The following is a 10961-nucleotide window of genomic DNA, read 5'->3' as shown; positions in this document are numbered from 1 at the left end:
ATCTGGAGTAAATCTGTTGATTTTTGCTCTTGATTTTCCTGCCGCACGGGTGCTGCGCGTGAAGCGTCCCCGTCCCTCCTTTTAGGAGCCGCCTTGGGGAACAGGGATCCCACAAACGTCCCAGCAGTGACGGAATCCTGAGAGCCAGCGCGTTCTGCCTCTGCTGACCAGGCAGTGAAAGCAGAGGCGGGGGTCTGCAGTTCCGCTTTCAGTTCTTTCAGAGTGTCTAGGACCAATCTCCACACAGTGGAGAGTTTCCTACTGTCTTTAGAGCCTGAGCTAATGTCATCCCACAGCGCCGCAATGATCTTTTTCCAAGTAGCAGGTTCAAAGGCTGCGGTCACTGAGGGGATTAGTCCGCGCTGCCGAGCCCACAACAGCACCCTCCTCAGGTTCCCCTGATAAGATAATCCTCTCTTAGAGAGTATATGTTGGAGGAGCTTAACCACTGCTGCTTCTTCTTTACCCAGCGTGGACCCCATCTCCTCCCCAGCCGCTCACCTGATCAGGGCGAGATTCCCGACGATTGCGCGCGTGTCTTCCCAGGTGCCGGGGCAGCACCTGCTACGGCTGCTTCCGCCCCCTCCGGACCGTCTTCTCTTGCTCGGGCGAGCACCAACGGGAGGGTCCCAATTCCCCAGGGCTTGAGTCCCGCGTATCTTCAATGAGGCTCCCTCGGGTCCCTGTTCGGGCGCCAGTTGCTGACGCGGAAGTCTCGGACACAACTTAGATGACCAATTTGATCAAGTTGATGTCACTTTATTAAAGGCTACACAGCAATTTATACTCTATCACAAGCTTCACGCGCCGCTATCTTATTGCTAATAGGCTAAAGCTACTTGTTCACGTGCCTTTCTGCCCTCTATGATTGGTCCCAGTGTGGTGTCCACGCGCTGCTCTCCCCCCAGGTAGACCCTCTGTTTTCCACATTCCAACATCTTTATCTCTTGGGCAGGAATGTAGTTTCTCAGGACGTCTCGGCCTTGTTTTTGTCCTTGAACACAGCTGCAGCTTGCTGTTACAGTGAGGCCCCTTGGTCTGGACCACTCACAACATGTCCGTTGTTCTCCAGCGATGCCACAGTCCCCCAGGCTGCTATATATCATTATATGGATGACATCCTTATAGCAGCAGAAACACAGGAGATCATGGAAAAGGCTCTTGCTTTAACCAAAGACTCAGTATCTCAAGTGGGGTTGCAAATAGCGCCTGAAAAGGTACAGATATCATCACTGTGGCTGTACCTGGGGTGGAGAATTTGTGAACAGACCATTGTCCCGCAACAGGTTAAACTTAAAACTGATGTTAAGACTTTAAATGATTTACAAAAACTGTTGGGAGCCATAAATTGGATACAGCTGTTGTTGGGCCTAACTAATGATGATGTGCATAGCTTGTTTTATATTTTGCGAGGAGATCCTTCACTGACATCACTCAGAGTACTTACAGAATCACAGATTCATCTAGGTTGGAAAGGACCTTGAAGATCATCTAGTCCAACCGTTAACCTAGCACTGACAGATCCCAACTACACCATATCCCTAAGTGCTATGTCGACCCGCCTCTTGAACACCTCCAGGGATGGGGACTCCACCACCTCCCTGGGCAGCCCATTCCAACGCCTAACTACCCGTTCTGTAAATACTTCCTAATATCTAGTCTAAACCCTCCCTGGTGCAACTTGAGGCCATTACCTCTTGTCCTATCACTTATTACTTGGTTAAAGAGGCTCATCCCCAGCTCTCTGCACCCTCCTTTCAGGTAGTTGTAGAGGGCGATGAGCTCTCCCCTCAGCCTCCTCTTCTCCAAACTAAACAACCCCAGTTCCCTCAGCCGCTTCTCGTACGACATGTGCTCCAGACCCTTCACCAGCTTCGTTGCCCTTCTCTGGACATACTCGAATAATTCAATGTCCTTTTTGTAGTGAGGGGCCCAAAACTGAACACAGTAATCGAGGTGCGGCCTTACCAGTGCCAAGTACAGGGGCAAGATCACTTCCCTGGCCCTGCTGGCCACGCTATTTCTGATACAAGCCAGGATACCATTGGCCTTCTTGGCCACCTGGGCACACTGCTGGCTCATGTTTATCCGGCTGTCAATCAACACCCCCAGGTCCCTCTCTGACTGGCAGCTCTCCAGCCACTCCTCCCCAAGCCTGTAGCGTTGCTGGGGGTTGTTGTGACCCAAGTGCAGCACCCGGCATTTGGCCTTATTGAAGCTCATACAGTTGGCCTTAGCCCATCGCTCCAGCCTGTCCAGATCTCTCTGCAGAGCCTCCCTACCCTCGAGCAGATCAACACTCCCACCCAACTTGGTGTCATCTGCAAACTTACTGAGGGTGCACTCGATCCCCTCGTCTAGATCACCAATAAAGTTCTTAAACAGTAGTGGCCCCAAAACCGAGCCCTGCGGGACACCACTCGTGACCAGCCGCCAAGTGGATTTAACTCCATGCACCACAACTCTTTGGGCCTGGCCATCCAGCCAGTTTTTTACCCAGCAAAATGTGTGCCCATCCAAGCTGTGAGCATCCAGTTTTGCCAGGAGAATGCTGTGGGAAACGGTGTCAAAGGCCTTACTGAAGTCAGGTAAACTACATCCACAGCCTTTCCCTCATCCAATAAGCAGGTCTCCCTGTCGTAGAAGGAGATCAGGTTTGTCAAGCAGGACCTGCCTTTCATAAACCCATGCTGACTGGGCCTGATCATCTGGTTGTCCTGCACGTGTTGTGTGATGGTACTCTGGATGAGGTGCTCCATCAGCTTCCCGGGCACTGAAGTCAAGCTGACAGGCCTGTAATTTCCCGGATCATCCTTCTAACCCTTCTTATATATGGGTGTCACATGGGAATGGTGTATGGTGGGAAGTTGGATGGTGGATGGTGGGGAGATGGATGGTGGATTGTGTGATGGTGATTGTTGGATGGTGGATGTAAGAATGTGGGATGGTGTGTGGTGGAAGAGTGATGGTTGATGGTGGGATGGTGGATGTTGGGAAGGTGGATGGTGGAAAGTGGGATCGTGGACGGTGTATGGTGGATGTTGTATTGCGGGATGGTGCATGGTGGATGGTGGGTTGTGGGAAGTTCATTGTCGATGGTGGATGGTGTATTGTGGGATGGTGGATGGGGGATTCTGGATGGTGGATGGTGGGAAGGTGGGAAGGAAGCACAAGTTATTTGAAACTATGAAATATTGTATTTGATACGGGGAGCTATCAATCAGTAATTTCAGAGATGTCAAATGGCTGAAGATATTTCTATTACTTCCACACATTTGAATCAATAAAGAAATCCTACACGCAACAATCAAGTAATTCAGCATTCTTCCAATCCTGCGCTTATGTTGCAGATGTTTTTTGGTGAAATAAGAGCTATAAGGCCATTTGATGATTTAATAAGCAACCACGTGCAGATGCATCTGGCTAACACCAAGAAGTTAAACTTCCACAGCTGAAGTTTTTAATAAGGTAATTAAATATAAATACATATTTTATGTGGGTTTTTTCACCAATCATTTTCTCCAGAACACAAACCTGGATATCACAAGTCTACAAGCAAGGAAAAAGCTTATTTGTGCAGCAACAAATACTGTAATTCTGTCTTCTTCAGAAAATATAACCGTTCATTCTATTGCCAGCTGCTTTTAAGGCAATTCACTCCTGTCAAACACTCTCAAGTACTCACTCATGTCAGCTTCCTCCCATACTTCTATCCTTTGAGCAACTGAATCCATAGGAGATTGCACGGGGACATATTGCCAGCCAAGAACCTTTCAGCTGGCTTGTCTGACTACACCCGAAGTTTGAAAGGTCACTCAGGGGAAGATTAGTCTTTGGGGTTTTGCACAGAGCCTGTGCAATCATTTTTGGTGCTGCTTTGAGGCAATAACACATGTCAGAGCAGAAGTACTATTTAAGGGTTATTGACCACAGATGACAAGAAAAGAACATCTAAATCTACCCTGGTCCGTCATGCACACAGGAGCATAGGTGGATAGCTTTCTCCATATGCAGTCAGAATTATCCACTTGACATGGGGTCTCCAAGACGAAGTATACCTGCTCGTAAGGTATGATACCTTCAGGAGATCTAAAATAGACATGCTGTTTAAGGTACTGAGTTATTTCATCTACACATGCTGCCTCTCCTTTATCCACTTCATTTATTTAGCCAGAACTTTCTATTCTTTCTAATCTGACATGAAACAGCACTGAAGCATCACATTAGCAATTCGTCTATGATTCAAAGGGACTCCTTGTTAAAAGCAAATCACACTTTAAACAGTTGAAAACGAAGTGAAAGAGGTGCAAGCTCATTTTACCCAAATCTAATTATTTAATGAATTGAAAAAGCTGATCTTTCAGTTAAACTCCCAAAAACTGTCTTTGTCCCCAGACAAGAGTTTCAGAACTCATTTTTCAGCAGCAATCTGTGAGCACATGGAGGCTTCAAGTGCCCAGCAGGGAAGGTACAATTTGGCATTACGTTCTGAAATAAGCCAAAGCTTGCTTCTCAGAATAATCCTTATTCTCATAGATAATTCAAAGATAAAACAATGTTATAGCACCTACATGAAATGCACCCCTATAGCAGAATACTGCTTTTGTTTAGTGTCAACATCTCTAGGCAGAAAAAAAAAAAAAGAGTCCAACTTTATCCATCAATACAAAGACCTATAAATATTGAATCCAGGAACTCTGGAAACAAACTCTCCCTTAATGAATCTGATCTCATCCTTTTTCTCAAGCCTAGGAGGACCTCTAGTTCTGCCCAATGAATTTTACAACGGAAGTACCTTTTGTCTTTGTTAAAAGAGAGTATATAAACTCCTGTGAAACGTTCATGTGCAGCAATGGATGAACAGGTTACAGTAGGCATCAGTGTATATAAACCAACACTTTGTCTCAGAATCCTGACCCAAGAAACAAAACCCTGTCCCAGGGCTATATATTCTAATCGCTTGTGTGCACGGGTAGTGTCAAGTGAATTTAGTCCAGCAGGGTCCCGTTCTGCACTTTTTATGCAGCTTGGCTAAACAGGCTGCAAAGTGCGTTAATTTAAAACAAAGCAAAACATTTCCACCCCCCTGCACCTCCCAGATAAAATTCCTGGTGTGGAGACCGGCTATCTCAAGCAGTGCCTCGGCGCCATGTCCTGGGGATTTTGCTGTCGTACGTGAGACATGGTAACCGACTGCAGAGACCCAAGTAAGCATGTTTTACTAAAAATATTTTCTTTTTCCTCTCTCACAGCCCTAATCAAGTTTCATTAACGTTCAAGTACTTACATTATCTATGGAAAGCTATTACTGAAAAATCACCCCAAAAATATTCCGCTCCCTTGTCTCACTCTCAACTCCAGAAACAGTTCCCCTCACTTTATGAGCTGTCTGATCAAATGGTGCCACTGTTCCTCCTTGTTTTCTCAAAGAGAAAAGTTTGACCTATATGAAGTAGTGTCCTCATATTTTCCTTCCAGAAAACTTCATTATGTCTGTAATTGGAGTGCCATGAGCATGGCAAAAGAGAAAGTGTTCACCCCAAACAAGCTGAAGTTGAGTAAGGAATAGTCTTTTCAAAATGAGGCTTAACCACTGGAAAAGTTGGAGCAGCTTGACACTAGTATAGGCTATTTTCTAAGAATTATCCCCAGCGTGACGTGCTCAAAAGGAACTCTTCAAAGACAGCGGTGTTGCTGTACCAGGCACTTTGCAGGATTCAGGTGTTACATACTACAGAAGACTTTCCTTCCTTGTGTGGGAAAACAAAACACCAAAGAAGTGAGGCCAAGTCTTAAGAGACTGTTATTAAAGTTATAAGGTTATAAGCTTATTCTGTTGGGAAACAGAAACTTTAAGTATCAAAAGTTTTCAGTGCATAGAAGAGATTGATACTGAACGAGGTTGTCCTATTGCAGATAGTTTCAGGAACTAGATTTACCCAAATGGGGGTGGGGGGCGGGGAGAGCAAACCAGTGGAAGTCACTGTTGGTACCCCAGGAGACTTTCCTTTGTGGGATTTGGGTTCTCTCAGCACACCAGCAGTGCATGACCAAAATCCATACACAGAAGCTTGTATTCCCCTCGTCAGCCAACGCTGCAGAGATACACGCATCACACAACACTGCTGGAGTACAACCTTCCTGCGGCCAAGGGAGTTCTGAAGAGAACAAGAAAAGTTTCAGTATTACCATGTGAAAACATAGACCAAATTTCCATGAAATGGTGCTTGCCTTTGGTCTTTGCTAGGTAAAGAATTGATCTCTCCTCCATTAATAGACTAACACTAATTCTCTGTGCTCTGCAAGCTGATTGATGAATCTTACACTAAGGTAAGACTAAATTAAAGAGTAGGCCTATTCATGCTCAGCTTTTAATCAGTTACAGCACTTATGAGAAAAAGTCAGAAGGCAAAAGGCAAATGATGTCCTAAAACACCTTTTTGCTTCGCTGTCCAGAGGAGCTGAAAGAATGACAATACCCAGCCAGTCTCAGTATTGACCAGGAAAAAAATTATTTCCCATTACTGCCAAAGAACTGAAAGTGACACCTTTATATGTGACAGTACCAAAAAAACCTTTTTGCTTGAATTCTTTTTTTTCCTTCCTATCACACCTGTGCTCTTCCTGCTCAGGAAATAATTGATACTCCTGACATAGACAAAGGTGGTACACAAAGTCTGACCCATTTTCTAGGCTTCCAACACACAGGCTCAAACTCCAAGAGCTGTAGGAAGTACAGAAATCACCATCCCTTGACCAAAGCAAAGGGAGCATGCTTTATTTCTGTATATATTCAAAATCAGTAACCATGGAGTTTGATAACCAAGTCTCCACCTGTGAAGGAAGTTAATTCAGTGCAATTCTTGCAAAGGCTACCTTAGGGACAGAAAAACAGGGTAAGGGAAACAGACAACATTTTTGTACATGTGTATATAGCTACTCTAATGCCCAGATTATATTGAAAACACCCATTCAAATGACTTCCAGAAAAAACAGGTTGTCATACAGCCTCCAGATAGCTCAGCAACACTGATAGAATTTTAGTAAATACAAGAACTTAGAAAAACTGGCAACACAGGTGGAAATACAGGGGCATCCCCGAGTGTCACAGTGGCTTGACTAATTTGAGAGATTCTTCTTCCTAGTTAGTTGCAGATAACTAAACTAAAATTTACCAGAGTCATTGAAATAAACTGTTAAATGTTTTGACACTTGTTATTTACCAACAAAATCAGAAAGAAGCACAAGTTATTTGAAACTATGAAATACTGTATTTGATACGGGGAGCTATCAATCAGTAATTTCAGAGATGTCAAATGGCTGAAGATATTTCTATTACTTCCACACATTTGAATCAATAAAGAAATCCTACACGCAACAATCAAGTAATTCAGCATTCTTCCAATCCTGCGCTTATGTTGCAGATGTTTTTTGGTGAAATAAGAGCTATAAGGCCATTTGATGATTTAATAAGCAATCAAACTGCCATTCAAGACAACACGATGACATATGAATTTCACTGCAGGCAAGTGCCAGGTTATACACAATGGAAGGAACAATCCAGCTAAACAGGCACATGCTGATGGGTTCTAAAATTAACTGAAACTGTTCAGAGAAAGCAACAAGGGTCAAGATGAACAGCTGACTGAGAACATCTGCTAAAAATGGAGAAAACCAGACAAAATGTTAAGAGAAAGACAAAGAATAACTATTCCAAGTACTGTCCTATTGTTTAAGACTGTTATATGACTTCACCTTGTATATTTACTGTCTCCAGCTATGAGACTTCTGTAAAATGAGCAACTAGCACCTACATGAGGCAAGAATCTTCACTGCTGTGCTCTTCTATAGCTCTGAAAGATCAATCCAGGTATCTGGACACGGATAGCAGAAAATGGAAGATCTCAGGAAGGACAAAGGGGCTCAAAGTATAAAATCCTGCCTGTAAAGAGATACTGCATTTATTTTTATTTAGAATTATCTGATCATCACCTGAATTTTACATCTTTCTTTTACAGAACGAAAAGAGGGAAGAAAGAAGATGTCAAGAGCAAGCTTGACAAGGAAATCTAAGTTCTCATTCACACAGACAGATGAAGACAAAAAGTTGAAGCAATGGAATGTCGGGGGAGGCAGCGGGTCTGCCTCTAGTCTAACTGAAGAAGAATTTAACCTTGAAGAAATTCCAGTGTATCCATGAGAGGCGAGAAAGTCCTGAGAAGTGCCATGGAAACAAGATTAGAGAACTAAGATAAGAAGAACTGTCCTGACGATTCAGGCGAGAAACTATCACCCAATCGTGAACTGTTAGTTACTAAAGTAAACCAATCCTGTATGAACACCTACTTTGAAGAAGGTTATAAAAAAGCTTGTTAAAACAATAAAGGGGCTTTTGCAGCCATTTTGGTCGCTTTCACACAATCTGATGTTTGTCGTGTCCGTCTCAACTGCGACAAATGGTGACCCCGACGTGATAAATTAGAGCGACGTGATAAATTAGAGCGACGTGATTGATTAGAGCAACGTGATTAGAGCGAAGTGGTCATTTAAAGGAGAAGTATAACGGCGGCGGGAAGAGCCGCGGAGACGGAGCCCGGTGTAGCTGAGAGCAGAGGGAATCTGCCTGGTCCGGACCTGAATTTCGACACCTAAAAAGGTGAGCCACCGGGAACGGGACTGTAATTATGGGGCAGTCATTAACAAAGGAAGAGGAGACAATTTTGTCTACCTGGAAAGCCCTATTAAAAAGAAAGGGGGTTAAAACCTCAGAACAAAGCCTGAAAAAGATTTTGCTATGGAGTAAGATGCAAGGCTTTGAAGCCACAACAGTTACTGCATTCAGTGTGAGTGCATGGCAAGCAGTAGGATTGAAAATATTGGATGAGGTCTCTAAAGGACAAAAGAGGCATGTGAGTTGGCAACCACATGGCGCTTATTGAGTGAAACCTTAAAGGAATGGAAGATAGAGCGTGAGGCCTCTGATGGGAAACTAACAGACATTCGACCTGAAGACAATGACGGGGAGGACTGTGGCAAAGGGACAAAGGCAGTGGATACCTCAGCCTCAGGAATAGCAGGCAGGAAACCCCTCACGGGCAAAAGCAGATCGCGCCCTCGCCCACCTCCTCCTCCTCCACCATTAAATATTTTGCGGGGCGATGAGGAGCCCCCCCCACCTAGTGGTGCAGCGGCGGCCCCTAGCGGCGCAGCAGCAGAAGGGGTGATTCCATCAGCCCCCCCCGAGGAGGAAAATAGGGCGGGTAACACAGAGCCAGAGAGCGAGAGCGAAAATGAAAGTGAGGGAGAAGAAGCTTTAACCACGGCTTTACAAACTCTACATATCACAGATAAACCCATGGTGAAGAAAGCCCAGCCATGGACTCTCCCTCCATCCACAGTAACTGTAATTCCAAGGTCCCCTGATCGATTTTGGGAGGGAGTTAGAAAGTATGCTGCTGAGGCTGGCAACTGGGATCTGGTTGAACGCCTCAGCCCATACTCTCCAACCCCGGCATGTCCAAAGCCTGTAGATATAGCAGCAGAGGCTTATGGTGCATTCCCTGTTTATAAAGCTGTTGCAGGCACAAATGAGCATGATGAGCACAATCCGATCAGTTGGAAGGTGGTGCAGGATTTGCAGAATAAAGCACAGAAATTTGGAATCAATTCTCCTGAGGTGATGCAACTTATTCGAATAATCAGCACAGATTTGCTGTGTCCATATGATGTTACACATCTCGCACAAGTGCTGTTTCAGCCAGTACAATTACAAGCGTTTCAATCTACTTGGAGGCAGATGGCACGTGCAGCCGCGCAGAATAATTTACGACTACCACAGGATGACCCAAGACTAGACATTAGAGAGGATACTTTGCTTAGTGAAGGGCCATTTAGTAATACTCAACTGCAGGCCACTTGGCCCCCTATTATATTGGAACAATCTCAACAGGAGGGACTCACCGCATTGAGAAAGACAATGGAATTACGAGGTCTAAGTGCCCTTTTGGTTGGAAGATCTAGTAGCACTTCGAATGGATTAATCATGCATGTAGGAATTATTGATGCTGATTTTACTGAACAAATTTGTGCTATGATTTCTACTCCTTATCCACCTGTAACGATTCCAAAAGGCACTCTCATTGCTCAACTTGTTCCTTTTTTGAGTTGTGTCCCAAAAGCAGAACAGCGACTGCGAGGCGATGGAGGCTTCGGTTCTACAGGACCCCCTCAAGTGTGCTGGTCTCAGACTGTCTCATCATCTCGACCACATATGACGTGCACGCTGTCAAATCATGGACATTCACCGACTACAGTAAGGCTTGCGGGGCTCCTAGATACGGGCGCCGATGTGACTATTATTTCTAACTATCTGTGGCCATCCACCTGGCCAACAGAGGATGTGGACACAGGGGTAGTGGGGCTGGGAGGCTCCGCACGAGCAAGAACAGCAGCTACGGCAATTCTGATCACCAATCCTGAGGGCCAACAAGCAGTCGTTAAACCATATGTGACAGCAGCTCCCCTCAATCTATGGGGGAGAGATTGCTTGTCACAGTGGGGGGTGAAGATTACTACGGATTTTTAACGGGGGCCACTGTGCTGCAGGGTGTTAGGCAACCCACGCTTGTTTTAACTTGGTTAACGAATAACCCTGTGTGGGTGGATCAGTGGCCCCTACCAATGGAGAAATTAAAGGCCCTGCAAGAATTGGTGGCAGAACAGCTAGCTGCTGGACACATTGAACCCTCTCAGAGCCCCTGGAATACTCCAGTGTTTGTGATAAAAAAGAAATCAGGAAAATGGCGATTTTTGCATGACCTGCGGCAGATCAATGCTGTCATGGCCACGATGGGGGCTCTACAACCAGGCATGCCTTCACCGGCCATGATCCCTCAAGATTGGGAAATCATTGTCATGGATCTCAAGGATTGTTTTTTTACAATACCATTAGCCTTTCAAGA

Source organism: Strix uralensis, unplaced genomic scaffold (assembly GCF_047716275.1).
Source record: "Strix uralensis isolate ZFMK-TIS-50842 unplaced genomic scaffold, bStrUra1 scaffold_259, whole genome shotgun sequence".
Lineage (NCBI taxonomy): Eukaryota > Metazoa > Chordata > Aves > Strigiformes > Strigidae > Strix > Strix uralensis.
The sequence above is the reverse complement of the archived record's forward strand: the minus strand, read 5'-3'. Positions refer to the sequence as shown.